The sequence below is a fragment of the Kogia breviceps genome, chromosome 16, assembly GCF_026419965.1.
Source record: "Kogia breviceps isolate mKogBre1 chromosome 16, mKogBre1 haplotype 1, whole genome shotgun sequence".
Taxonomy (NCBI): domain Eukaryota; kingdom Metazoa; phylum Chordata; class Mammalia; order Artiodactyla; family Physeteridae; genus Kogia; species Kogia breviceps.
In genome coordinates this window covers 56,474,336-56,501,980 of record NC_081325.1, presented here as the reverse complement: position 1 = coordinate 56,501,980, position 27,645 = coordinate 56,474,336, and positions in this window count along the sequence as shown.

The following is a 27,645-nucleotide window of genomic DNA, read 5'->3' as shown; positions in this document are numbered from 1 at the left end:
TTCTTCTCAAATGCATATGGAACATTCTCCAGGATATTCTCATCTTGGGCCACAAAGCAAGCCTCGGTAAATTTAAGAAAATTGAAATCCTATCAAGCATCTTTTCCAACCACAACACTATGAGATTAGAAATCGATTACAGGGAAAAAAATGGTAAGAACACAAGCACATGAAGGCTAAACAATATGCTATTCAGCAACCAATGGATCATTGAAGAAATCAAAAAGGAAATCAAAAAATACCAAGAGACAAATGAAAACAAAAACATGACGGTCCAAAACCTATGGGATACAACAAAAGCGGTTCTTAGAGGGAAGTTTATAGCAATACAATCTTACCTCAGGAAACAAGAAAAATATAAAATAAACAACCTAACCTTACACTTAAACCAACTAGAGAAAGAAGAACAAACACAACCCAAAGTTAGTAGAAGGAACGAAATCATAAAGAACAGAGAAGAAATAAATGAAATAGAGACAAAGAAAACAATAGCAAAGATCAATGAAACTAAAAGCTGGTTCTTTGAGAAGATAAAAACACAATAGATAAGCCTTTAGCCAGACTCATCAAGAAATAAAGGGAGAGGACTCAAATCAATAAAATTAGAAACGAAAAAGGAGAAATTACAACTGACATGGCAGAAATACAAAGGATCATAAAAGACTACTACAAACAACTATAGGCCAATAAAATGGACAACGTAGAAGAAACAGACAAATTCTTAGAAAGATACAACCTTCCAAGACTGAACCAGGAAGAAATAGAAAATATGAACAGAACAATCACAAGTACTGAAATTGAAACAGTGATTAAAAAATTTCCAACAAACAAAAGTCCAGGACCACATGGCTTCACAGATGAATTCTATCAAACATTTAGAGAAGAATTAACATCTATATTTCTGAAACTCTTCCAAAAAATTGCAGGGAGGAAGAAACACTCCCAAACTCACTCTTAGAGGCCACCATCACCCTGATACCAGAATCAGACAAAGATACCACACAAAAAAGAAAAATACAGGCTAATATCACTGATGAACATGGATGCAAAAATCCTCAACAAAATGCTAGTAAACTGAATCCAGCAATACATTAAAAGGATCATACACCATGATCAAGTGGCATTTATCCTAGGGATGCAAGGATTCTTCAATATCTGCAAATCAATCAGTGTGATACACCACATTAACAAACTGAAGAATAAAAGCCATATGATCATCTCAATAGATGCAGAAAAAGCATTTGACAAAGTTCAACACCAATTTATGATAAAAACTCTCCAGAAAGTTGGGATAGAGAGAACCTACCTCTACATAATAAAGGCCATATATGACAAACCCACAGCTAACAGCATTCTGAATGGTGAAAAGCTGAAAGCATTCCCTCCAAGATCAGGAACAAGACAAGGATGTCCATTATCACCACTTTTATTCAACATAGTTTTGGAAGTCCTAGGCACGGCAATCAGAGAATAAAAAGAAATAAAAGGAATCCAAATTGGAAATGAAGAAGTAAAACTGTCACTTTGCAGATGACATGATACTACATATAGAAAATCCTAAAGATGCTACCAGAAAACTACTAGAACTCATTAATGATTTCAGTAAAGTTGAAGGATACAGAATTACTACACAGAAATCTCTTGCATTGCTATAAACTAACAAGAACAGATTAGAAAGAGAAATTAAGGAAACAATCTTATATATCATAGCATGAAAAAGAATAAAATACCTAGGGGTAAACCTACCTAAGGGGACAAAAGATTTGTGCTCTGAAAACTATAAGATGCTGATGAAAGAAATCAAAGATGACAGAAACCAATGGAAAGATAGATATACCATGTTCTTGGATTGGAAGAATCAATAGTGTCAAAATGACTATACTACCTAAGGCAATCTATAGATTCAGTGCAATCCCTAACAAATTACCAATAGTATTTTTCACTGAACTAGAACAAAAAAATCTAAAATTTATATGGAAATACAAAAGACCTCTCAGAATGGCTAAAAATAAAATGATTGAACATTTAAAAAAGTGTTGGTTGGTATCAGCAGCTTCAATCATCACACACTGCTGGTCTGAATATGGACCAACCATATTCTGGTAAAATGGAGCAACCACTTTGGAAAACATTTCTTAAAGTTAAGCATACACCTGTTGTTCTACTCCTAGTCCCAGGATAAATAAAAGTATATGACAAAGTATGTACTTTTACTCAAATGTTTTAAATATAATAGTCAAAAATGAGAAACACCACAAGTATGTATCACTTTGCAAATATGAATATTGTATATCCTTACAATGGAACACTATTCAGCACGCACACAAAAAAGGAATGTACAAATGACAAAACATAGGTGAATCTCGACATAGTTTTGCTGAGTCACAGAAGCCAGCCCTCCTACCCCAAAATCATATGTACTATATCATTGCATTTATGTAAAATTAGAACATATGAGCTATCTACAGTAACAGAAAGCAGATAAGTAGTTAACTGGGGATAGAAAGGGGGCAAAGAGAGGTGGGAAGATGCAAATGTAAAAAGACGAAAGGAAACTTTGGGGTTGATTGTGGGGATGTTTTCATAGACGTATACATATGCCAGATCCTGTCCAATTATATACTTTCAACATGTGCAGCTTATTGTATATCACGTATACCTCAATAAACCTGTTAAAATTTTCAAAACAAGTTATGACTGTGAATGGAGGTGACATAACTGGCATATATTCCTCCATCAAAGTACCCATCCCACTCTCAATTAAAGATGTCCACTCTCTTCTACAAAGATCTGTTTCCAATATAATGACAATGTTGTATGATAAAATGAGACACACTTTTGGAATAAAAAGATACAAATTATAGTCCTAATCTGACAATGTTTAGTGGGTGATCATGAATCACTAACCTTCATGGTTCTCAGAGTCCCTTCTTAAAATTGGAGGGTGGAGCTATTTAGTGTTTTTATGCACTTTAACACTGTAACTATAAAGAGGTCTTCCATGTTCTGGTGTGAATTTTAGCATTTACTACTATAGCATAAAACTTTTCATTTTCAGTGTCTCTCTACATTCAAGCCAGATAATTAGTCTATGGGAGCATGTTCAGTTCTAGCTAGGAAACCCAAAAAGATGAGTTTATATATCATAATTATATGCATAGTCATGTGTATATATATTACATATAATACATATAATTTTACATAATATAAATGATACACATTGAATATTATACTTATTCTATCATTTTCTTTAACTGCAGCTAATGATATCATGCACAGATGATTTTTAATTATCATGAAATGCTTAAAAATAGCAACCTTTATTTACTTTTCAATATATTTTTTGCTTCTTCTTTAGCTACATTCTTGGCAGCTGTGCACAGAGTATTAGCCAGGTAGTTAAATTCTGTGCATAGAGCAAATTCAGGTTGTTTTCTCAATAACTCCACATCTTCACAAGAGAGAGAAAGAGACAAACTGAAGCACTGACTTTTGTTTTCAGTGGATAACTGAGAGTACTTAAAAGTTAATTTCGTTAGAATCACTTTTTGTTTTAAAATTCAAATTGGCACTGTGTTATGAAAGGGGATTTTACCTCTTGAGTTTTATCGGGATGTTGCCAGAGTTTTTTATCTTACTATTAACAGTGTATCATATCCAAATGACATCAATTTTGGACTATTCTCAGAAACAGACATTCCATACTAGTATAACACAAACCTCTTAAGTGTTATTCAGATGGGAAAATAACAAAGAAAGAAAAACCATATAGATAATAGGTGATCTATAAAGGTTACAGTATTTAAAATTATATCCCCTTAATATGTATTTCAACTCAATTTTGTAATTTGAAAGACTATAGCAATCTCTGTTTTAGTTTTGTTGTTGTTTTTTTTTTTTTGCGGTACGCGGGCTTCTCACTGCCGTGGCCTCTCCCGTTGCGGAGCACAGGCTCCGGACGCGCAGGCTCAGCGGCCATGGCTCACGGGCCCAGCTGTTCCACAGGCATGTGGGATCCTCGCGGACCAGGGCACGAACCCGTGTCCCCTGCATCCACAGGCGGACTCTCAACCACTGCGCCACCAGGGGAGCCAGCAATCTCTGTTTTGAATGTGAAATGTTATAGTCAAATGTAGAATGAACTTAATCTACACTGAGAAATACATTTCTCTATATAATTAAATTTACCTAATTGATCCTGTTTGTTAAACTCATTTTATTACTTTGACATTTTGACATTAATAAAGTGGATGGATACTAGAAATAGAACATACATACAGTACACTCTTATTTTTGGAGAAAATATAGCTAAATCAAGTGAGTAATCTTTAGAAAAAAAACAATTTTTATTCCAAGAACATTTACAACTAACCTATATACCTAACTTATAGTTTAATTTATAATTTAATAAAAATATAGATTAGATATATTTTTTAAATCATCGAAGAGATCAAACTTATTAGGCTTCCTGTAGTTTTAAAAATAATTCTCCAACATGTATTGTCTTTTTCCATTATAGTGTATGATAATTTAAGAATGTGACTGAACTTTATTGTGCATTTTTAACAAATTCATTTTATATGAAATAAAATGAATGACAATTTTATATTTTTAAATTGGAGCCCATTACATTTGTATAAAGCAACATTCTCCAATGAAAACTTTAAACTAAACTTAAAAATCCTTCCATTCTAAGTTCATCCTTGAATTTCTAAGCAAGCCAATTTGGAAGAAGAAAAAAAAAAGAAAAAGAGTAATAAAATTTCACAACCCAGCCTTGCCAAAGTTAGTCAAAATAATTAGGCAGACCTTGAATATGTATGATTTTCTACCTGTAGACGTTATATTCAATATTATGCCATAAGTTAGAAATCCAATTTACATTCATTACAATATATGCTTATTTATAAAAATGTTTTTGCCCCAATCACATGCATTCATTTTTATCTTCTTTTAACTTTTATATGAAAAACCAAACCACCATCTTTTATTAGTTTTATTCCATACCACTTTTAAGTGATAGTTTTAAGTAAAGCTATGTATAGAGATAAAATTCTTTGTCACCACAGTCTCTAATTCTAAAGTGTTCTATATTCTTATGCATGAAAAATATCTTCTTTTGGAAAAAAAAATTATCACCAAAATTTCAGATGATTTCTGGTTTTCATTTCTATGAATATTATCCAAGAATTTTCTAAGACTTCCCGGCAGTGCAGTGGTTAAGAATCCATGCTTCCACTGCAAGGGGCACAGGTTCAATCCCTGGTTGGGGAACTAAGATCCCACATGCTGCGTGGTGCGGCGAAAAAATAACAATAAAACAATAAAAAACAAACCAGGTGTTAATTTTTTTAAAAAAGAAGAATTTTCTAATACATAATCAAAATTTGTTACAGCAGACATATACTAATTGTTACTGAACTCTCATGGCACATAGTGCCCTCAAGTAGTGAATTGCAAGCAATTCTTGGCCAAACTATAGTCACAGTCATAAAGACTCAGCTCGTAAATGCTCACCTCTCAAGAGCTTTCCTTGAATGCCATCTCAGCGAAAATTCAGCTAAACCTTCTCCATGAACTTGAACTCACACCTATTCAGTCACAACCTACAACTCTTGAAGGCACTCTTCAGACCATATCTTTTTTTTTTTTTTTTTTTTTTTTTTTTTTTTTTTTTTGCGGTATGCGGGCCTCTCACCGCTGTGGCCTCTCCCATTGCGGAGCACAGGCTCCGGACGCGCAGGCCCAGCAGCCATGGCTCACGGGCTTAGTTGCTCCGCGGCATGTGGGATCTTCCCGGACCAGGGCACGAACCCGTGTCCCCTGCATCGGCAGGCAGACTCTCAACCACTGCGCCACCAGGGAAGCCCCAGACCATATCTTATTCCTTCTGCAGTGTGATCATTTGTGTGTGAAATTGTTTATGCTACAGTAATGTCTTCCCCACAGTTTCACCCGGTGGTTATTGCAAGATTCGTGATCAGTCAGTATTGGTTGAATTAACACTAGCAGATAGCATCTAATGAAACTAATAATTAAAATTTACAGTTTTCCTAAGGATTACAAGAAATCCAAAGCAGTCCCATAAGCTTGAAAACAATAAATTAAAAGTTTGTGAAACTAAAGTGATACTTGCCAAATACAATGTTTCAAATAGCTGATTACAGTGGTTCTTAAGCAAAATTTCCCTAATTAACTCCATTCACATTTTCATATTTAAGTACATAATTCACAATGAGTAAATTGCTTTTTATACCTTTCTTTTATAAAGCTTCTAGTTATTATTTCCTGTGCCATGTATGCTTATCCTTTTTTTACCTTGATGGCCAGTTACACAAGATTAGGGTTTATATTTCTCACTGAGCAACTGTTACGTTAAGTGTTGACCTGCTAGACAGTTGCACACTGGACAAAGTCAGGCATGAAAAAATTACATCAAAGTGCACTAAATGTATATATCCAGAAATGTGAACAGTTCATATAATTCAAGATAAGAAAGATCATGTTTCTGTACTCTTTTGATTACAGAGACTAAAAAATACACAGGAGAAAAAAAAAGTGACATTATCTTACTTTGTAAAATAAAATTTAATTTCCAGTTTTCTGTTTTGAAAACACTTGGATCATCTTTAAACTTAGCATACATTAATTTCTTCAAAAATTTGTGATTGTATAATACATGCCAGGCCCTCTGATGACTTCAAGTTAAATACGAGGAGACATAAACTTTACCCTTCAGAAACTCAGCTGTGCAGTGACTTGCAAGTTTAAAATCACCTGCCATATTGATGTTCGTATTGAATTTCACAAGTTCTGCAAATGAATTACATAATAAAAAGAGCTTCACAGAGTTTTACAGAGTCTTATAACTTCAAAATATTTGGGATAGGGCTTCCCTGGTGGCGCAGTGGTTGAGAGTCCGCCTGCCGATGCAGGAGACACGGGTTCGTGCCCTGGTCCGGGAAGATCCCACATGCCGCAGAGCAACTAAGCCCGTGAGCCATGGCTGCTAGGCCTGCGTGTCCGGAGCCTGTGCTCCGCAACGGGAGAGGCCCGCATACCGGAAAAAAAAAAAAAAAAAAAAAAAAAAAAAAAATTTGGGATGGAAATAATGTGCAAACTATTTTCCCACTTCTGTTTCATATCTCTACAGAATTCTGGCTTTAACGATCATTTCTCATTTTTGAAATCTGTACTATATTCTAATATATATCACCAACTTTATATCATATTAAAATTTGATTTGCTAGTATTTAGCTATTATCATGCAAGTGCCACATATATAAATATTAGCATTAAAAAATATAAAGAAGCAGAACATTAGTCTGAACAGTCTTCTCTGTAGTACATTTCATAGCATTCTTGATTAAAAAATGAAAATAAAATTATATACTAGCCACATGACAATAGGATTTTTAGGTGAGGTGCAGCCTGGTTTTTACAGTTTTGGATCTTAAATTATTTGGAAGCTCTTATAAGTGGTATTGCTTTGTAGACTCCTTCTAGTTTACAGTTACAAATTCTTATTATTTTACAATAAATTTCATATGATTCTTATGCAAAATGTAGACCTAGAGTGTCATGGAGGAATCATACAAAATATTTTCATTTGTGCCTCTGGGTTTAACACTGCTGTTACCCAAACACTACTACAGGTGTCCAGTATGAACAGTAATGTAATAAGAGCTCACATCCTGGTTTTCCTCCAATTCACAGGTACAAACAACTCAGATGGAGATCACAGAGCCTACAGGTAAGTTTTTAAAATCCCAGAAAAATAAATAAACAATATATGCTTATACATATAAGATTTCTATCATATATATATAATATAGTTGTTCTAATATTAGTTAGAATTTTAGTAGCATAGTTATTTGTCTTCTTTGAACACAGTATACTTTTACCTTTATATTAGAAGTTAAGTAAGAGAGCAGGTATTATATAAAAGGCAGGGAGAGAGTACTAGGTGCTTTCAAAAGGCATGGCCAAGTCCAAAAGATCAGAGAAATGTTATCTCCACTATTTTCAAAACAGAAAATAGTTTGAATCTATAGTTTGCAAAGTTAAAAAAAAAAAAGAAAAAGAAAGAAAAAAACCTCTGTGTACCTCATTAGCACCAATGAATATCACTGTATGACTATAACTCGTTAATATTTGTTGATATGACCTTGAGCCACCATGAGAAAGCATATCATATTTAATTTATTCTACTGAGGAAGGGAAAACTGCCTCTAATTTGAAAAAGATGACACAAACATTTTACTTGGTATTTTTTCAAACTTCTGGCACATCGAGAAATAAATCAGTCATCTATAAAAATTACTTTTTCAGAACATTTCTTTTTGTCATAATCTCAGGTAAGTACCATATTTAATTCTTTAATCTGATACAGAAAATACATCTCCTCATCATTGCAGTGAGAGACAACCACCCTCTACATGTTTCTTGAACTCTATGCTTGGTTAAATTTTAAGATCTACACTAAACAGTTAATACATCCATATTATCAACTTACTGCAGTTTTTAGTGGCAGTGGTAATGACAGTGGCTGAGGACTCTGCATAGTGTGAGTTCAAAATATGAAGCTCTGTCTTCCTCCTGGGCGCTGTCTATCACAAGGAGCAGAAATGTACTCCTTACTTCGGCCACTGAATAGAAATAATGGTCTTCATTACCCCTCCACATTCTTATATACTAATAAATTTAACTGATTGGAAGTACCCACATATTTGTGTGAGTTCTCTTAATAAATGAATGCATATGCATTCAATATGTTGCTTAGATATTTACCATTATTTGCAATTTTTTCACAATTCAACGCCAATATTTTAATGTACAGTCATTGCCATGGTTCAACACTTATACATTTTGTATCTTATATAAATTGGTTAAGTTTTGTGGTTGTACCACATTCTAATTCTCAAGATATATTTTTGGTATATATTTTATTTGTTTCTTATAACAATTTTATTTAATTCTATATAAATATTTTTTGCTGTATATAGGGTACATGTGTAAATATAGTTTACCACCCACTGAACACCTTTTTTATTTTTCATTTTTATGTGGACCACTTTTAAAGTCTTTATTGAATTTGTTACAATATTGCTTCTGTTTTATGTTCTGGCTTTTTGGTGGCGAGGCATGTGGGATCTTAGCTCCCCAACCAAGATCAAACTTGCACCCCCTGCATTGGAAGGTGAAGTCTTAACCACTGGACCACCAGGGAAGTCCCTGAACACCTATTCTTGACCATGCACTTTTACTCATTTTTGGTAATTCAGAAATAATGTACAAAAGACAGTAAGATTAATAGTTATAAAGTTTAAGTAAAAATATGAACCAGGGGCTTCCCTGGTGGCACAGTGGTTAAGAACCTGCCTGCCAATGCAGAGGACACGGGTTTGAGCCCTGGTCCGGGAAGATCCCACATGCCGCAGAGCAACTAAGCCCATGCGCCACAACTACTGAGCCTGTGCTCTAGAGCCCGCATGCCACAACTGCTGAGCCCACGTGCCACAACCACTGAAGCCCACACGCCTAGAGCCTGTGCTCCGCAGCAAGAGAAGCACCACAATGAGAAGCCCGTGCACTGCAACAAAGAGTAGCCCCTGCTCGCCACAACTAGAGAAAGCCCATGCGCAGCAACAAAGACACAACACAGCCAAAACAAAAAATAAATAAAATAAATAAATTTATTTGAAAATATATGAACCAGGGCTTCCCTGGTGGCGCAGTGGTTGAGAGTCCGCCTGCTGATGCAGGGAGCACGGGTTCGTGCCCCAGTCCGGGAGGATCCCACATGCTGCGGAGCGGCTGGGCCTGTGAGCCATGGCTGCTGAACCTGTGCATCCGGAGCCTGTGCTCCGCAACGAGAGAGGCCACAGCAGTGAGAGGCCCGTATACCACAAAAAAAAAAAAAGAACCAGAAACAGAGATCTGGGAGTGCATTCAGTATATACAAATATGGGACAATGCAGAGTGGAGTGTAGAAAAGAGAACAAAACCTAGAACAGAACAATGACAACACTTGAGAGAGAGCTACCTGAGAAGAAAGTATGCACACTGAATTGGCAGAATTCCAATTCAGCATGTAAGGCACTTGGAAATCACCACTGTGTCCTAACTACAGTGAGCAAAGAATGTCACCTGCATTCTTCACCCATAGTAAACAAAGGATGTTGTGGCCATCAAGCCACTGGCCGCTGCAGCTGTCCCCCAACTATGCACCCTGAGGGGATTAGGATGAAGAACAGGCTACTGGCCCTAGGTATTTTAACTTGCATATCAAAGGAATGAGTTCAATGAGCCAGAGTCTTGCATCTTCCCATACACAGAAAAGTGCTAAATTCATTAAACTGAGATGTCTGGTTACCTTGAATTGACAGTAATGTTTTGATGTTCTGACTACCTGGTTTTTGTTGCAAAAACTCCTATACATCCTGGCTCCTCCCTTACTCTTCCCAGCAGTCCCCTCAGAGCTGTCTGAGAGGCTGTCTTCTGGGCTTACATCCTCAGTTTTGTCTGCCGAATAAAACATAATTCTCAACTTTTAGGTTGTGCTTTTTTTTTTTTTTTTTTCAATCGACGCTACGAGTAAAAAGCTGAACAGACTGAAAAACTAACAATCCTTCTTGGACTTGTAAGAGAGAGGAGGACACAGGGCAAACTGCTCCCTGCAAGACTGAAAAGATAGGCGGGCAAAGTCTTACCCAAGCAGAGACTCAGAAGCAAAAGCCACTGTGGGAACCAGCGCTAGGAAGAAAACTGGACCGTTATTGACAAATTGTTGGAGGCTCAGTGAGAACGACATAAAGAGCTTAAAGGCTCCAGGGGGACACAATCAAAGAGAGGCCCCCACAATATTGTGAGACTTACCTCCAGGAGCTCGACCAGATTCCTGTAATAAACACTGGAGAGAAATCTCTGTGCTTCCCGCAGGGAGAGGGGAAAAGGCGCCATTTTGAAATACACCAGAGCACTCTTTTCCTCTTAACAAGGCCTGCTCTCAGGGGAAACTTGTTAACCAGATCGTAGGCTGCTGGGGTATTTCAAAATACCCCAGCTAAATACTAAAGACCTATTTACAGAAGCTTCTTTTACCCAGTACATCATGTCCAGTTTTCAAGAAAACATTATGAGACATACCACAAGACAAATAACATAATTTAAAGAGACAGAGTAAGCATCAAAACCAGACATGGCAGAGACGTTGGGATTATCAGACTGGGAGTTTAAAACAACTATGATTAACATGCTAAGGGCTCTAATGAAAAAGTAGACAGCATGCAAGAACAGATGGGCAATGTAAGCAGAAAGATGAAAATCCTAAGAAAAAACTAAAAGGAAATACTAGAGATCAACACAAAACAAAACAAAAAAACAAAACCACCATTCTTCCGAAATGAAGAATGTCAATGATATAGTCACGAGTAGACTGGACACAGCTGATGAAAGAATCTCTGAGTTAGAGGCATATCAACAGAACCGTTGAAAACTGAAAGAAAAAGAATCAAGACTGAAAATAAAACAAAACAGAATATTCAAGGACTGTGAGACTACAAAAGGTATAACATGTGTGTAATGGCAAAGAAAATTGGCAGAAAAAGGCCATGGCTAAGAATGAAACCAGAAGGATACTGAGTTAAGAGATCAAAATAAAGACATTAAGAAGTACTTAAGTGCTTCCCTGGTGGCATAGTGGTTGAGAGTTCACCTGCCGATGCTAGGGGACACGGGTTTGTGCCCCGGTCCGGGAAGATCCCACATACTGCGGAGCGGCTGGGCCCATGAGCCATGGCCACTGAGCCTGCGCATCCGGAGCCTGTGCTCCGCAATGGGAGAGGCCACAACAGTGAGAGGCCCACGTACCCCCCCCCCAAAAAAAAAAAGTTTATTCATCTGATTGTTGTTCAACCCACTAGGCCGCTCTGGTTACAGATTTCTATAGATATTAAATTTCTAGTTATTTTAATACTAACTTGTTCAATTAGTCTTGGTACCCAAGAATTATAGACATGGAAGAGGTTATCTAAAGATTATTTGGGGGAAAAAAGCAAAAGGAATATCCCAGAGGGAGAAATCAAGAGTCCTTAAATCAGTGGACTAGGGGGACACAACCAGGAAGCAGAAATTAGGTCTATTCATGCAACACTTCTTATCCATGGGATTGATTAACCTGGCAATATATGCCCAGATGTAGTTCAGAATACCTATGGATCCACAGTGACTGCATTGTGCCTCTTATTCTCCCCTATGTCAAATGACTATTTATGTCTGATTGTAGTTAATTCTTTTTCATAAAAGCCAAAATCGCATAGAGCAAGGCTAAGAACTCTGAGAGTTCCCAATCTCCCATACTGGATTAAATCTGTGAAATGTAATGATTTCAGTGTAGCTAGAATTATCTGAAACGTTGAGGTGTAAAGATTCATAGGTACAATTTTCTAATTTGAGAAATGATTTTTTTTTTCAGAACAACTCACACTGAAAAAGTAGAAAAGCTAAAAAGTAAAACATAAAACATAGTAAATATAAGTTTCTAGAAAACATTGAAGACAAAATAACTTGTGTGGCAAGGGGCTAGAAATCAGAAAATTCAAAGATGTGGGCCTTTTATTTTGTACTGCTCTTACCTCAAGGCATTTGCAAACTGGAAAGTGGTAGCTGAGAGACTAAAAAGCAGAGATTTTTATAAGCTCTTATGGCCAAGGAGAAAACCTTCACTTTAGTGGATACCAAAAAAAGATACTGCAGGGAAAGCACCCTAGGTTTTACTTTGGGGACAAGTTAGGAATAAGGGTGAACAGAAAAATTAACAGCCAGTCCGAAGACTAAAACCTAGATTAATCATTTCCATCCTAATTGGCTGAAGGTGTTCTGCCCCTCCTTAGTTGTTTAGTAGAGGCGAAATGAACTCTTCCTGGCTATAGAGACACTATCCTATGACTCAAATTTTTCTGTATAATTATGCATGTATCTGGTGTTGAATCAGAAGAAAAAAGAATTGATTAAAAACAGAGTAAACAATAGAAACATATGCAAAATATTCAGATTTTTTGATCCAGATATTAGAGTTATTGAACAAGTCCTTTGAAATAACTGTATTTAATATGTTCAACAAATTAAATTACAATGTAGAGAATTGTGAAAGGGAACTGATAACTATGAAATAATAGAGTCGAATTTATAGAAGAAAAAGATTAAAAATCCAATTGATGCAACTATCAATCAGACAGCCACATTCACCATTGAATAATGGGTGCTGAAGGAAGGGTTATGAAGAAAACAAGATATGACTGGCAACATATGAAAAAATGAAGACATTCTACACAGTTTACACTCCACTGTAAGCAGACCAGCCTTTAGTTTATGGAAATACATTGCACCATCCTTTGGTTAAAGTAGAACACTAGAAATTTGTCAACAAGATAGAGTTGATGCTTGCTACCACATCATTAAATAATTACATTCCAATATTATTTAGTTCATCCTTAATTTGACAAACTTTTAGCTTATTTGTAAACGCCTATGGTAAGTATCTAGGATTAACATTAACAAAGCAAGAGTGAAGTGCATAGGCTTCAAGACATAAGCTACTTGGAGACTTAGGCATGTTTTACTTTGAATTCTGCAATGCAACAATTAAAATTATTTGAAAATATGATATTCTATATCACAAATGCATGTTTTGTAATCTCATTTACAACTTAAAATATTGACAAATCACATATTTATATACTATATATAAATATTAGAAAATGTCTTAGAGAGGGAATACAATCATTCCACTCTATTTTATATTAACTAGGGGATTAATAATAAATGTATTAAACACATAACTGATATCAACCCATCTCAGTGAATGATTTATTAATATTCTCATTAGAATGGCAAATTAAATGTGGGTGAAGGTAGCACACAACAATTCATTCTGAAATAAGGCTGAATAAATCAATATTGATAGAACAGAGGGATCAGAAAGATGACTGTTTAGAGATATGCCTGAAAAGGACAAAGAAAGCTGTTTACAAGGAGTCTAGCATGTTAGGCTAAAGAGTAATTGTGTTTGACTAATTCCTATATATCTTTTCTATCTCAATTTAGATGTTACTATTTTCAGTAAATAATAAATCGATTACACCTAGTCCTCAGATATGACTTCTATAACTTGGATTTCTAACAGCTATCTCAAAATTAAGGTAACTCAAGATTTCATTTACTTTTTTTACAAATCACCCACCCTATTTCTCATGCTTCAAACATGTAAGCCATTATTTTTGTATCCTCCCTCTTTATTCCCATGTTTCATGCTAATAACTTAAAGTCATTCCTATCACCTTCATTTATTCTCTAGATTCTATAAATCCCACATCCATTCTATCCCTCCTCTTCTATCTGAAATATATCCAATCTCTCCATTTCTGTTTTGCTCCCCAAAACTCAAATCCAATCCATGATCTCTCACATGTATTATCATAATACACTCCCTTCTTCTCTCCTTGCATTTGCTATCAACTTGTCTGCACACCCACTGTGATCTACTTTAAGTACATGTCTGAATATGTCACTCCCTTCAGTGAATTTCCATGGTGCTTAAAATTCTCATCATGGCCTAAGAATATGTTTATGATCAGGCTCCTGATCATGTCTCCAATCTTATTTCTTATGTCAAATATACATTATTTTGAATTTGTTTTCCATCTCTCCTTTTTCTCCCCAGGTCAAGTCACACAACATCCCACTCATCAGACAATTTAGAATTTAGGTTACCAATCCAGTCTGTATTTTTATATACTTTTTTCCCATATCTCTGTCAATCTTCTCTCTCCCTCTCTGTCTCTGTCTGTCTGTCTTTGTCTTTGTCTCTCCCTATATATATATACAAAATATATTCTCTCATATATATATGTATAATATGTATCTATTCTTTCACTTGTATCACATTGTATGTGAAATATATGTTGATTATACTCTGATATCATTCTTTTTTCACTAATTATGTCAGGTGCTTATTGAGCCCTTTTTGGCCTAATAATAGGTGCCCTATTTCAATTCTTGAAAAATTACATTTAAAAGATATTTACCTATTTCTAGTGGTTTCTAGAGAATAAAAACACCCAATCTATAAAGAAACAAGAATAAGGGTAGCAGATATTTTCCCAACAACACCAAATTGCAGAAAACAACAGGGATTACAAGGAAATATTAATTTAATAACTTATTATATTAATTTAATAGAATTTAATAGCAGGACATATTATCAATTAAAATTGAGAGTACTATAAAATACACTTACAGACATGCAAAGAATCAGATATTCTTCTTTATTCACTTTCTTGTAAAGTTTATTAAGAGACAGAATGAAAATAAAAATCACTCAAAAAGTCATGGTAAACTCCTCCCACCAATAAAAGACAACTGAAGACAATTAATTAACTATATAGTCTAATTTAAAAAATCATAGGTTGGCAGTTTTTCAGCAGACATAGGAACACATAAATTCAAATTTCACAGAAAGTCACTGGAGCCCACAAAAATTTAATTCTTGAATATGAATGGATTAGTGTCCTGGATGGAGTTGTTAAAAACTGCAGAAGTCCCAGAAGATACTCTTTTCTGTAACATGTTGATAAATACAAAAATGAAGGGATCACTCACGTCTTGGATAAGTTCTGTGGTTTTCTCCACAGTAAGCCAGATATGATTATAGGGGATATTGCCATTGAAATGGGCTCCCTGATTTCAGTGGGGATTATGGGTTCCTGAGAGACTGAGTACTGATATTAACTGCCAAGGAGGCTCTGGGCATATCAGCAATAATGGTAACAGGAATGTATCCATCTCAGAATGCCTTGTCCAGTGTATATCTTATGTAATGGTAAATTGATTAAAGTGTCCAAATCAGATGGACATATTACAAGAGAATTACTGGATAGGTATAATGAAAAAGCCCTATGTCTGGTAGCCAAAAACTTGACAATATTTGCCATAAGGAAGGGTCATGAACTCTAGTCCAGTTTTTAGATCTAAGGCAATTCACTAATCTAGAACATCTTGATTTTTATTTAAGTAGTGCCCACGAAGGACTATGCATGTGGGGCATGTGAAAATTATTAATCATTTTTATTAATATTTAAGTCTTCAGGGCTTCCCTGGTGGCGCAGTGGTTGAGAATCCGCCTGCCGATGCAGGGGACACGGGTTCGTGCCCCGGTCCGGGAAGATCCCACATGCCGCGGAGCGGCTGGGCCCGTGAGCCATGGCCGCTGAGCCTGCACGTCCGGAGCCTGTGCTCCGCAACGGGAGAGGCCACAACAGTGAGAGGCCCGCGTATCGCAAAAAAAAAAAAAAAAAAAAATATTTAAGTCTTCTTCAAAGAGACCTCCTGCCATTTCCTATAGTGACAAAGTAACTCTCTGTGATTAGATTCCCCTGGCACTCCAAAGAGGTTGTTCCCAATTAAGTGCTGTCAGCAGGTCCCCCTCCCTGTGGAAGACTTCTTTCAGCAACCTCTTGGGCATCTGTGTAGCAGGTTCCAAGGTACAATCCTTCACTCCACATGGATGGTATATTTTTAATTACTGTATGGTTCCTGTCTACTAATTGGACCCTGACTGGTACAGTAGACTCATTTTATTTTCCATACTGCAAACACTTTTGAAATGAAGAGCTTAGTTATGAATAAACAATATAGCTGAAACATAGCAATTACATGGTATATGCAGATATCTGGCTACACCAAGCTGTCTCAGTTTTACATAGTATTGAACCTCTGGTACAATCACACTGGTTGATGGAGACTACTGGAGACACAAGTTAAGTACGCACATACATGAATTTTAAAATAATACCTTTCTCAACATTGATTTTGTGAGGGACTGGGTGCCACATTATGAGAAACATTGGAGTGGGTAATAAAATTATTTAGATCTTACAGAAATCAGTAACTTTATTATCTGGGTTTATTTTTTCCATATGCATGCAGTCCCTGTACATGTGGACAAGTGTAAGTCTTTTTTATCCACATAATCATGATTATTTCTTTTTCTATGTAACCAAACAAAGAATAGAAGGGAACTTCTTCAGCCTGACGAATAGCATCTATGAAAAACCCCCAGCTAGCATGACCAATGGTGAAAGACTGAAGCATTAAAACAAAAAAGAAGAAAGAGAAAAGAAAAGAAAGGAAAAAGAACTCATAGAGAACAAACTGGTGATTGCCAGAGGCAGCTTGGGGAAGGGACGGGGGCATTGAGAAATGGGAGAAAAGAGCAAAAAGGTACACACTTCCAGCTATAAGATTGGTAAGTCCTGGGAATATAATGTACAGCATGGTAACTATAGGCAATAATACTGTATTGTGCATTTGGAAGTTGCTGAGAGTAGATCTTAAAAGTTATTATAACAAAAAAAGTCACTAAATGTGGTGATGGATGTTATCTGAACTTGTGATAAGCACTTCACAATCTATCACATATATCAAATCATATCAAATCACCTGAAACCAGTACAATATTATATATGTCAATTACATCTCAGTAAAAAAATTTTGCTTAAATAACTACCAATAAAAAATAGCTAAAATTGATTGTGTCTCCTTAAAATAGACACAGATGATTTTTCCTGGAACTACATAAACTTGAGCCCAATTAATTGGAAAGAGTATTAGGAGACTGATAGGCATCTAACAGGTGCTCAATAAAATGCAGTTTAATGAATGAGTTTTCTCTGCATTTATGATCTAAACTGCATTTCAATGTAGTATGCTAACTTTTGCAATTACTAAGAATGAAAACAAGTTAGATAACAATGCTATTATACCTGTATTCATTGAAATACCTGTATTTTTCAGTACACAAAAACAATAATAGGACTAACATATCAATATTGCTTTACAGTTAGCTGTTGCTGTAGTATTCTCTTTCTTAAAAATAGTGAGCATAGTGTTGACATTTTCTCCCTTTCTCATCTCTCAAGTGAATTCCTCTACATATCATTTCATATAACCTGAGGATATTAATCTATCACCATGTAGAAATGACAATGTCCTACCAGATAACAAAAGATTCTCAAACCAAGGGTCAAAGAAACCATCAGATCTTGACAAAGCTTAGGAATTCTTGGCCAATTCCAGGAATAAGGCTTCATAGCAATAATCATCACTGGGATTTTCAGTGGACATGCTTTTTACATAAATAGATAATATTTCCTTTAAATAATAGAATGTTTAAAAGATATGTATAAATTAAGTTTTCAAAATGTAAGCAAAGGACATGTACACTGAAAACTTTAAGACATTGATGAAATAAATTGAAAAAAACACACAAAAATTAAAATATATTCATGCTCATGGATTGGAAGAATTAATGTTGTTTTCCATACTACCCAAAGCAATCTAAGATTCAATGTAATTTCTATCAGAATTTCAATGGCATTTTTCACATAAATAAAACAAACAATTCTAAAATTTGTATGGAACCACAAAAACACCATATAGCCAAAGTAGTGTTGAGAAAGAAGAACAAAGCTGGGGTTTGCACACTTCCTGATTCCAAACTATATTTTGAAGCTACAGTAATCAAAACAGTATGGTATTAGTATAAAAACAGACATATAGATCAATAGAACAGAAGAGAAACTGTAAATAAACCCACACATATGTGGTCAATTAATTTACAACAGAGGATCCAAGAATATACACTGGGAAAAGGGCAGTCTCTTCTACAAGTGGTGTTGGGAAAACTGGACAGAGAAAAAATGAAAATGGACCACTATCACATACCATACACAAAAATTAACTCAAAATGGATTTGGATTCGAGACTGGAACATGAGACCCAAAACCATAAAACTACTGGAAGAAAAAAGACAGTAAGTTCCTTACCTTCAGTCTTGGTGATGATGTTTTAGATTTGACACCAAAAGCAAAGGCAACGAAAGCATAAATAAGTGGGAATACATCAAACTAAAAAGTTTCTGCACAACAATGGAAACCACTGACAACATGAAAAAGCCTACAAAATAGGAGAAAATATTTTCAAATCATGTATCCAATAAGGCATTAATATTCAAAATATATAAAGAACTCAAACAACTCAATGGCAAAAAACCAAACAAACCAATTAAAAAACAGGCAGAGGATCTGAATAGACATTTTTCCAAAAGAAGATATACAGATGGTCAACAGGTCCATGAAAACATGCTCAACATCACTAACAATAGGGAAATGCAAATCAAAACCATAATGTTGTCATCTCATACCTGTTAGAATGGCTATTATCAATAAGTGAAGAAATAACAAGTGTTGGCAAAGATGATATAAGGGAACCCTTGTTCACTGTTGATGGGAATGTTAATTGGAGCAGCCATTATGCAAACAGTATGAAGGTTCCTCAAAAAATTTAAAATAGAATTACCATATGATCCAGCAATTCTATTACTTTTGGTTATTTATCTGAAGGAAAAAAAATCACTTGCTCAAAAAGATATTTCCATGTCCATGTTCACTGCAGCATTATTTACAACAGTCAAGATGTGGAAGCAACCTAAGTGTTCATTGATGGACAAATAGACAAAGAAGATGTGTTGTATATATATACAGTGGAATATTATTGAGCCATGAAAAAAGAAAGAAATCTTGCCATTTGTTGACAACTTGGATGAATCTTGAGGGCATTATGCTAAATGAAATAAGTCAGTCAGATAAAACAAATACCACATGATCTCTCTTATATTTGAAATATAAAAGCAACAAACAAATAAACTCACTAATACAAAGAACAGATTGGTGGTTACCACAGGCTGGGAGTGGCAGTGGGCAAAGGGGCTGAAGGTGATCAAAGGTAAAGTTTCAGTTACAAAATAAATAAGTCATAGGGGTGGAATGTACAGCATAGTGACTATAGTTAATAGTATTGTATTATATAATTAAAAGTTACTAAGAGAGTAGATCTTAAAAGTTCTCATCACAAGAAAAAAATTTCTAACTACATATGGTGTTGGATGTCAACACCATATTTGGTGATCATTTTGCAATATATACAAATATTGAGTCATTATATTGTACACCTGATACTAATATAATGTTGCATGTCAACCATATCTCAATAAAAAATTTTAAGTAAATGTTAATAGATTTGAATATGTCAAAGTATAAACTTTTATTAGACAGAGCATACAATAAAGAAAAAATAACACATAAAAAATATTCACAACATGGATTAGCACTCAGGATATTAAAAAAAAATAGTATAATTGCTCATGTCAAAAGGTGAGAGTGGCTTAGCCTGGAATGCTTCCATTGAAGGTAGTTAGGGTGATCAAATTTGGGATATACTGTCGTCTTTCAACTGTTCAGTTTACATCATTTTTGCCATAATATCTCATGAAAAATGATAACACTCTAGATAGCATTACATAGCTTTTGTCAATCAAAAATATACTAACATATTCTTCTTGGTCTATGTTCAAACCAGAGGATGTTATGTACCTTTATACAAATTCAAGAGAAAACTCCCCTTCATGATTCTGCTATAGCCTTCTAATATCGATAAAGTTTCTTTCAAGAAAGGGACATCTCAGAGAATAGTACTGACATTTTTATCATGCTTACCATTGAGAAAGTGTATCTTATTTATATATACCAATGCTGTAAGGCAGACAGGCTAAACATTATTATCACCATGCTGCTAATGGGGAAAGTGACAGCAAGACATATTATTTATAGGTCATTTAATTTCTTAGTATAAACTCTAAGTAATATTGAGGATTATGATTTTTTTAAAATGGTCCTTATCTTCTAGGGAGATCACTGCTAATACCATCAACAGAAGTTTAAATGCATTTCAGGGGAATTGGATAACTCAGAAACACTTTTTAGATAATCAGTTAAATAATAAACTAACCTAGGCCAAAGTGAGAAAGATGGAAATTGAGAAATAAGAAGGGCTTCCAGCAAGAGCAACAACTTAAGCAAAAGTCTTGAGGTTTGAAATTGCAGAGTATATTCTATTAATGAAGAAATCAGTATAATGATTTTAAAAAAGTGATAGAGCTGAAGAGCCTCAATTGTAAATAATATGCTGAAAGTCTTTCTTCAAATGTGTGGGGTATAATTGAAAGTTTCTGAACAGTGGCTTACCAAGGTCAGATTTATAATTCAGGAAGATCATTATGGTAAGTAAGGTGTAAATTTGGTTGGAATAACAAAAAGCTAAAGATTAGAAAAGAAATAGGAGATTTACAATAATCCAGGCCAAACATATGAGAACCTGAATACAGACATTGGCACTGGGAACTTGAAGGTGATAAATGATACTAAAAGGAATACAGGGTCAGAAAGATAGGATTTCCTAAATGATTGGCAAAAGAGGATAAAAGGAAGGGCATTATGATTACAGTGAGATTGAGAGAAAAAAGTGGAAGAGGAAGTCAGACATGCAATAGGTGGGGAAAGGAGTTAAGATTATGAGGATTTTAGGTTGTACTTGTGTTAAACAAAAAGCCATGGAGGTCTTGATTACAAAAGAAACACAATTTGCATTATGGTTAAAATCATTTTGGCTGGCCTGTGCTTACAATGAAAGATAAAAGTAAAAGCAGGGAGATATATGAGGTATTGTGGTAATACGGGTGAGAGACAATAGTGGTTTAGACCAGGGTGGTCCCAGTGGAGACGGTAAAAAGTGGTTGGATTCAAGATACATTTTAAATGTGGAGGCAGTCTTTCATTAAAGACTAGGCATAGGATTTGACATAAAGATAGGAATTAAAGGTTACTCCAAAGGTCTTCATCTGAACAACCTGAAAGATAGAATTACCCACAATGTAGCTGTAATGGGTAAATCTGAAAGTGGAGTGGAGCATTACAGTTTGAGGCATGTCAGATTTAAAATGTCTATTAAATAGTCAAGTGGAGATCTCCAATAGGCAATTATGTATAGAAATATAAAGTAAATTGAGAATTTTGGGGTAGAAATATAAATAGACATTATAGACAGTTTTAAAATTATGAGATGGGGCTTCCCTGGTGGCGCAGTGGTTGAGAGTCCGCCTGCCGATGCAGGGGACACGGGTTCGTGCCCCGGTCCGGGAAGATCCCACATGCCACGGAGCGGCTGGGCCCGTGAGCCATGGCCAATGAGCCTGCTCCACAACGGGAGGGGCCACGGCAGTGAGAGGCCCACATACCGCAAAAAAAAAAAAACAAAATAAAATTATGAGATGGGGGAAATCTCTGGTGGTCCAGTGGCTAAGACTCCATGCTTCCACTGCAGGGGGCATGGGATTGATCCCTGGTTGGAGAACTAAGATCCCACAAGCTGTGCGGCGTGGCCAAAAAAAGAAAAAAAATTAAAATAAATAAATAAATAAATAAAATTGTGAGATGCGATGAGGTCAAGATAGTCAAAATACATAGAAAAGAGAATGATGGACAGAAATTTAGGACGCAGTGGACGAAACAACCAAAAAGATTACAAAGGAGAAGCTAATGAGGCAGAGAGAAAACTAAGAAAGTACACTATCTTAGGAGTCAAGTAAATGAGGTGGGTCAAAGGGAGGAAGGGAGGTGAACTGTGAGATGAGGAGTAATCATTGATCACTGAATTTAGCAACAGAGAAATCATTGCTGACTTGATGAGAGCAAGGCGCCTTGATAGTCAGGGACAAAGATAGATAGAGCTCAGTGTAATAGAAAATTGGAAAGCAGCTGGGAGAATGAAAAAAAAAAAAAAAAGAAAACTATTTAAGGAGTTTTGCAGTAAAGAGTAGGAAAGAACTGGGAATTGTTTGTTGGGTTATTTGGCATCCAGAAAAGTTTTTTTGTTTGTTTTCCAGCTGTTTGTTGTTCCCTCTAAAGAAGGAGAAGCTTTACAAAATCACCAATAGGACTTTGTAAGGGTTAGGGAAAGTCTCCACTAGCTTCAACAAATCGAAAAGCACCAGAATTTCAGGAATCAAAGGACACTTCTGTTAATGATCTGATCTGTGTAAAGCACTGAGGTACCTGATGGACAGGAGGACCCCCATACAAAGTTGCCGGCAAAACCTAGCTTTAGCCTGATACCCAAAAACCATGTCTGCCCCAAATGCCTCAGGAGCAACAATGGTTTTCTTTTCAATTCCCTCTTCCAAATAAGGTAAGTAGCCTTTGTTATCAGATTCTAAACAGAAATTCTACCTGAAAAGATTCTGTGAAATGTATATTCAGGACTTGAAAACTTCATGATATAAGAGAAAATACCTAAAGAAGAAAATAGTATAGTCACTGGTTCCCTTGACTATTAACCCACGTAACAGTAATAATAGAAACTCTAACACTTTTTGTACTAAGTTGAAATTTGCATTTTTAGAAACTTTTATCAAAAGAATGAGAAAAATCCCAGTCTTTACTACATGGAAAAGTAGCAAAATGAATAAAGTTTCAACTTAGAAAAGAATTCAGACTATTAAAAAGTAAAATATGGTATGATATTTTTCATTATTACAAATATATTTCAGCTTAGGTTCTTAAATTTACCTTGAGGTCTGAATTGATTATTGTAATGTCTTAGACTGTGGAACTCTGAGTTATTTCTATTTCATCTGTTGTGTCCATTTCTTAATTCTAGGATTATGTCTTCTAAAATTTAAGGGATAATATTTCAATTTAACTTATCTTACATAATTTTTATTTTGGTCAAGTTGTTTGCATTGTCAGGAAAGCTATTATAAATGTCACCACAGAAAAATTACAAATATAGGCCTTTAGGCATATAATGGGAATGTATTTCTGTTTAGATGTAAGCATATGTGTCATTTTCCAAGCAAATATCTGAATATAGGTAGAGTATAAAATATTTTTATTAGAGATATAAGGTATATTATTTCTTCTTATCATTCCTCATGTTTCTTTTTCCCTGTGTCATAATTACTGTTTTCCTACTCTCTTTAGCCAATTTTATTTTTAACGGAGGCTGAGAATTCTCCTTCTCTCCATATTTATTCTTCTCTTTCCTCTCATGCCATATATTCATATTAAACAGTCAACTAGGGCTTCCCTGGTGGGAAGTAGGTGAATGGGTAAATAAACTGTGGTACATCCATACAATGAAATAATATTCAGCTCATAAAGAAATGAGCTATCATGCCATGAAAAGGACATGAGGAGCCTTAACTGCATATTACTAAGTATAAGAAGCCAGTCTGAAAAGGCTACATACTATACAATTCTAACTATATAACATTCTAGAAAAGGCAAAAGTATGGAAAAAATACAAAGTGCTGGGTAGGGGCAGAGCAAGGATGAATACATGAAGCACAGAGGATTTGGAGGGCAGTGAAACTACTCTGTATGATACTATAATGGTGGATACATGTCATTACACATTTGTCTAAATCCATATAATGTACAACACCAAAAGTGAACCCTAATGTAAACTATGTAATAACTTAGGTTATTACGATATATTAATTTTATATCAATTATATCAATTTTAAAAAATGTACCACTTTTGTAAGTGATGTTAGTAATGGTGGAGAGTTATACATGAATGGGGGTATGAGACATATGGGTAATGTTAGTACCTTCCTCTTAATTTTGCTATGAACCTAAAACTGCTCTAAAAAATAAAGTCCTTTTAAAAAAGGATAAACAGGGCTTCCCTGGTGGTGCAGTGGTTGAGAGTCCACCTGCCGATGCAGGGCACACGGGTTCGTGCCCCGGTCCGGGAAGATCCCACATGCCGCGGAGCGGCTGGGCCCGTGAGCCGTGGCCGCTGAGCCTGCACGTCCGGAGCCTGTGCTCCGCGACGGGAGAGGCCACAACAGTGAAAGGCCCGCGTACCGCAAAAAATAAAATAAAATAAAATAAAAAAGGAAAAACAACAAAAAACAAAAACATATAAACTAAAACAAAAGACACACTTTATACAGATGGGAAATAATAGGTGAAAATAAAAATTGAAGAAAGGAATGATAGGCAGATTAAACAATGGAAAGCTGGTGTGCCACTTGTAAAAATACAAGACAAAGTAGACTTTTGCTCAAGAACTGTTATTAGTGATAGAGGGAAAATTCATAAATCAAAGGTAATTCTACCAGGAAGATATAGAAATTCTAGATAGGTGTACACAAAACAGTAGATTCACAAAATATGTAAAGCAGGAGTTGAAAGATTTAAAGGAGAAATAAACATCTATAATCAGATTTAAAAACTGATTAAGAACATAGAAGATTTAAACAATACAATTAGAAGACAATCTAAATGATATGTATAAAAGCACACAAAATAAACATTTACCACAGTCAAGCATAAACTGGAGCAAAATCAAGTCAAAATAACTTCACAAGTTTGAAATAATACAGTGTTTTCTTTTCCCAGAGTGAGGTTAAACTATAAGTAAATAAGAAAAATGTTACTGGATATTCCACTATGTTTTGAAATTAATTAAAACATTTCTAAATAAGCCATGGTTCAATGAAAATGAAAACTTAATAACCATTTAAAATCTATTAAAATAAAATTATGATATTTAAACTTGAAATGCAGCTAAATTGATGCTTACTGTTAAATTTATAGCACTAAATACATATAATAAAAATAAGACAGTTTAAAATATTCCAAGTGTCCATTTTAAGAAGTAATCCAAAAAATTAAATTAAACTCAAATATACTTACACAGAAGGAAGTGACATAATAAATCTAGGAAGATAAACTAATGAAGTAGAAAACATATGTTTTAAAGAGGATTAACAAAGGCAGATATTGTTCTTTGAAAAGGTTAGTAAAAGTGATAAATTATTGTAAATACTGATTAAGAGAGAAGGGACAATTAACTAATACCAGAAATAAATAAAAAGGATAGCACTAAAGATTGTATAGGCATTAACAGTAAATTAAAAGGTATTATGAAGAAAACTATATCAATTTATTTTAAAATTTAGATGAAATGTGCAAATTATTTTTAAAAAGATTAAACCAAGACTACCACAATGTAAAGGGAAATATTAATAATCCCAAATCTAAAGCAATTGGAATCTTCAATTATAATTAATCCCAAAAGAGATACAGATGTCCTCTCTAGTGAATCCATGGCAACATAAAAAAAAAAAAAAACCTTCAATTTAATGCAAATCACTCTAGAGAGTTAAAAATGTAGGACAACTTCCCACATTGCAATACAACAGAACAGAACTACCTTGAAACAAAGACCTGAAAAAATCTTGTGTGTGTGTGTGTGTGTGTGTGTGTGTGTGTGTACAATATATACATGGCATTTAATTTTTTTGGTAGTACAAATTTCTTTCTGCTTCCCAGTTTAACTACCTGGCTCTGTGTACTCAACAAAATTATTAGAGAGAATTACTCTATACCGAGAACACAGTGTATTCACTGGAGCTCCTCCAGAATTAAATATAAAGTGTCAGCCCACTCAGTTATCAAAAGTTTGGCTGGTCCTTGTAATCTTAGCATACAGAATCCTTTTGTGTGATAGGCTAGATTAGCCTCTAGAATCAAGAATGAAAGCATCCCATCCCTTGCTTAATTTGGGAAGTGCTAATCAACTAGAGTTTATTTCTCTTAAATTTTCTAGTGTCTGCAGTTCTTCACTAGTTTTAAAGGAAAGTATGATTTTTAAAATTAATCCAATTATTTTTATTATAATAGAGGGAATAAAAATATTTTACATCCTTCTACATGCTAATCAAAGATGATCTTCCCAAATCCATTCTTTACATTCTGAATTAATTACAAAGGGAGGAATGCTAGCAAGTGATCAAAAGAAAACTTATCAAGTGTTGAATTGAAATTCCCCCACCAACATATTGAAATGATAGGACTACAATAATTATATGTTTAGTGAATTCATAATTTGGAAAAATACATAAATAATATCTAAAAATATTTCTTGCTTCCTAACAAATTAGAGATACCATGAAAAACCTATAATTTAAAAGGTTTTGTTTTGTTTTGCTTTTTCTCCCTACACCTTGTTTGAGAGTGTCAGTGATGTTAAAAAAAAAAAAAAAAAAAAAAAAAAAGTCCCTTCAGAAGTACCAGAGCATTTATTTCCTTGACTACGCTTCCATGCTTGCAATAGAATCCATGGATTTCCTTAAAAAAAATAAAACAAGCAAGTAACAACTATGGAAAATAACATTTTTTTATTTTGGGTTCAAAACAGTGTTCTATTAGTGTGGATAGCTCAGTCACAAGATGCTTTGAGATTATAATAGCAGAGAGAGAAGCTTTAAAATGTGTACAATACTCTGTCCTTGGCCCATGGGAATCTCCTCCCTGTAAAGTGAAAATGGGATGTGGGAATTGGGCTTTGTTGCCAGAATTTCAGGCACCCTCTGAGGAGCCTCTTCTTTAGGAGCAATACAATTAATTTTTACCTTTAGAGAGAGGCCTTTCACCTTCTACAGCAGATCTAAATTCTCACCCCTATTCTTCCCAGTATAAAATGTGTAAAGCTGGGCCACACACTTAATCATGTGTCTTGGTTGCCCTAAACCATAAAAATGCAAAGGAACACTTATCTTACTAGAGTCACAAGGCTGTTTCAGGGAGAAAAGAAGCATATTTGATTTGATAGAGACCTTTAAACACTCTAAAATACAAGATATGAGTGAGGAATTTAAGTGTTACAGATGTATTCTAT